Genomic DNA, 4070 nt, shown 5'->3' on the forward strand with positions numbered 1-4070 from the left:
GAATGGACCTGCAACAGCTGGAGCAGCCAGCCAATCAGCGATCACAACCCCGCTGACCGGCGCCAGCCTAGACCAATAGATATCCGCAGCCTGGTCGGCTCCGCCTCTCGACTACGAGCGACGTTCGCGGGGACCAATCGGGCCCATCCGGCAGCGCTGGGGGGCGGGGCCAAGGTCCAAGACCAGCCTCCCTCCGGGACCGACACTAACCTGAGCCTACGACCGCCTGATCTGCCTAGGGCCCAACCCTACAACAAGTGAAGGACACCAGCCGTATCCAATTGCAGGCCGTCTTAGTTCCAAATGACAAATACAGTACCCAGTCGCCATGCAGCCTAGGCCGGAACCCAACCTCTGTGAGGGACAGTAACCAATGAAATGAAAGAAGGAGGGGCTAAGGGAAGGCTGTCCAATGAGTGGACGTAGGAGGCGTGGCCCGAACGTTTGTTGACCGACTAGTCGCAATTCCTGCTGGGAATGGTAGTCTTCTCACGTCTTCGGCCCATAGCCGACAGTACAAGGCAGACTACAACTCCCATGTGACAGAGTGCCTGGAGCACCAAAGAACCCCGGCGAGGAGAAAAAGTCGAAAAGGGCAGTTCATCGTGAGTCTCACTGGACGCCAGGAGTATCTTAGACCCAGGGTCCCGACTCACCCGTATTCCTGGCTCTGGCGTCGCCGGGGGCTCTCTCAGTGGCAGCGGTAGCGGCAAGAGGGGGAGGTGCAAGGAGCAGCCAACCGCCACCCGCGAGCCTCGCAGCCAATCAGCAGCGGCTGGGGCGGTGCAATGACCTCACCGGCTCTACTCTCTTACCCCTCCCCCATGTGGTTGTTGCTGCCGGTAGACAGAGTAGGGAAGTTTGGGTTGGGGGAGGGGAGGCGAACCAGTGATGTCACCTTTCCCCTTCTTGATTGGCTGCCGGGTGGTCGGGACTACGACCAATCGACGGTCTCGAAAAGTCTGGCGCGGCCCCGCGGAAAGCACTGTTGCCACCGGGAGGGGAGAGAACGCGCGCTTGTGGGGTGTCGCGCGCTGCAGTATAGGCAACGCGCGCGGCCTGGGGCCCGGGGGACAGGTCACCTCCTCCAAGAGTTTGACATTTAGGACAGCGCAGTTTGACAGCCCACTAGGCATTGGGACAGGGGGCCGAGATGAGGAAATGCAGCGCTTCTTGGGGCGTCGCACTGCATTACGTGGAGAGCCACACTTTGTGGGTGTACGCCCCTGGCGGAGGGAGATTTTTAAAGATCCTAGGGGTGGGGGGTATCACACTGGAGTGGAGGAGGACAGGGAGATGCCCTGTTTGTAGTAGATGCCTGCTGCCCCGATACGAGTTTACAACCAGGTGTGAACCTGTCTCCAATGCATTTATGCATTCCACCTTGTATTTGCCCTGGTCCGAGGCTAATGGGAAGCCATATGGGTTACGCTGGCCGCAGGGAGGGTTTCTTTTGCCTGTGACAGGTTCAAATTCCACACTGGAATTCACACCATTTGTGAGGAAACTGCATCCAGTCTATGGCAAGTCATACTGTCCACGAAACACTCAAACTACGTGTGAAAGAATGTGCTAGGGCATAGAGGTAGTTCATAGCATAGAAGAAATATCGGTTGTCCAATGGGGTTCATGGACTATGAAGGATATTAACATCTACGAGAAAGTCCCACTGTTCACAAATTATTTGTCTTGAGATTGGGGGAAATTCACTGTCCACAAGGAGTTCACACTCGGAAGGAATCTTATACCCTACACTGTTATATTATTATTTTTTTATTTTTATTTTTTTTCCCCGAGACGGAGTCTTGTTCTGTCGCCCAGACTGGAGTGCAATGGTGTGACCTCGGCTTACTGCAACTTCCATCTCTTGGGTTCTAGGGATTCTCCTGCCTACGCCTGCTGAGTAGCTGGGATTACAGGCACGCACCACCACACCTGGCTAATTTTTGTATTTTTAGTAGACACGGGGTTTCACCATGTTGGTCAGGCTAGTCTTGAACTCCTGGCCTCGTGATCCACCCGCCTCAGCCTCCCCAAGTATTGGGATTACAGGCGTGAGCCACTGCGCCCGGCCCTGTTATATTATTTATACAATCTTAAACTTATACTCCTAGTACTATTGTAATATAATTTTATTTATTTATTTATATTTTTAATTGAATTTATTTTTTTTGAGACGGAGTCTCGCTCTGTCGCCCAGGCTGGAGTGCAGTGGTGTGATCTCGGCTCACTGCAACTTCTGCCTCCTGGGTTCAAGCGATTCTCATGCCTTAGCCTCCTGAGTAGCCGGGATTACAGGCGCGCGCCACCATGCCCCGCTAATTTTTGTATTTTTAGTAGAGACGGGGGTTTCACTATTTTGGTCAAGCTGGACTTGAACTCCTGACCTCATGACTCGCCCACCTCAGCCTCCCAAAGTGCCGGGTTTACAGGCGTGAGCCGCTGTGCCCGGCCTAATTCTATTTATTTTTATTTTATTTTAATTTTTTTTCAGACAGGGTCTCACTCTGTCGCCCAGGCCGGAGTGCAGTGGCATCATCATAGCTCACTGCAACCTTGAATGCTTGGGTTTAAGCAATCCTCCTGCCTCAGCCTCCTGAGTAGCTGGGACCACAGGCATGCACCACCATGCCCTGCTAATTTTTTTTTTTTTTTTTGTAGCGATGGAGTCTTGCTATGTTGTCTAGGCTGGTCTCCAATTTCTAGCCTCAAGCTATCCTTCCATCTTGGCCTCCCAAAGTGCTGGGATTATAGGAATAAGCCACTGCGTCTAGCCTTTAATGTAATCCTAAAGGACAATTCATCCTTCCATATTGGGTGGACCCGGAGTTGAGGGAGGTTTGACAAAGCAGTTTATATTGTGCACATTGGGTAGATGCTGAATCTGGGGGAAATTTACACTCAAGAGAGTGTGCACTGTCTTTGTAGGTAGCCCCATGGGGAGTGGTTCATGGTATCACAAAAGGGGTTCACAGCAGCCACAGAAAGTTCTCCATGCATGGAGATGTGCCCTGTCTGTGTTAACTTTGTCATGGATACGAAGAGATTACACTGTCTGTGGGGAAGCTCATAAGGGGCAGGAGTTCACATTGCCCATGGGAGCTTACATTATGTTTGGGGGAGATTTTTATTGATTAAGGTAGGATTTCATGTTCCACAGTCGGTTTGCATCAGGTGTGAGGGAGAATTAGACTTTTAGCAGAGAGGTGTGTACTCTGCATGAGGGAACTCTGCATGAGGGAACTTGGCCTAGGGAACCTGCTGCAGTGAAAGGAGGTCTTGACTGTCAGTTGAACGGCTTTTCTCTGGCTGTGGTAAATTTATAATGTCCATGTAGGGATCCCCACTGCTTACAAGAGTTATACCATGTTGGGATGCTGAGAAGGCAGATCACTTGAGGTCAGGAGTTCAAGACCAGCCTGGCCAACATGGTGAAACCCATCTCTACTAAAAATACAAAAATTCGGCTGAGTGTGATGGCTCACGTCTGTACTCCCAGCACTTTGGAAGGCCAAGGTGGGTGGATCACCTGAGATCGGGAGTTTGAGACCAGCCTGGCCAACATGGTAAAACCCCATCTCTACTAAAAATGCCACAAAAATTAGCCAGCCATGGTGATGGGTGCCTGTAATCCCAACTACTCAGGAGGCAGAGGCAAGAAAAACGGTTGAGCCCAGGAGACGGAGGTGGCAGTGAGCTGAGATTGTGCCATTGCATTCCAGCCTGAGCAACAGAACAAGACTCTGTCTCCAAAAAATAAAAATGCAGGCCAGGCGCAGTGGTGCATGCCTGTACTCCCAGCACTTTAGGAGGCCAAGGCAGGCAGATTGTGAGGTCAGGAGATCGAGACCATCCTGGCTGACACGATGAAACCCCATCTCTACTACAAATACAATAAATTAGCCAGGTGTGGTGGCATGCGCCTGTAGTCCCAGCTATTTGGGAGGCTAAGGCAGGCGAATCACTTGAACCCAGGAGGCAGAGATTGCAGTGAGCTGAGATTGCACCACTGTACTCCAACTTGGGTGGCAAAGCGGGACTCCGTGTCAAAAAAAAAAAAAAAAAATTAG

This window comes from Rhinopithecus roxellana, chromosome 12, assembly GCF_007565055.1.
Source record: "Rhinopithecus roxellana isolate Shanxi Qingling chromosome 12, ASM756505v1, whole genome shotgun sequence".
NCBI lineage: Eukaryota > Metazoa > Chordata > Mammalia > Primates > Cercopithecidae > Rhinopithecus > Rhinopithecus roxellana.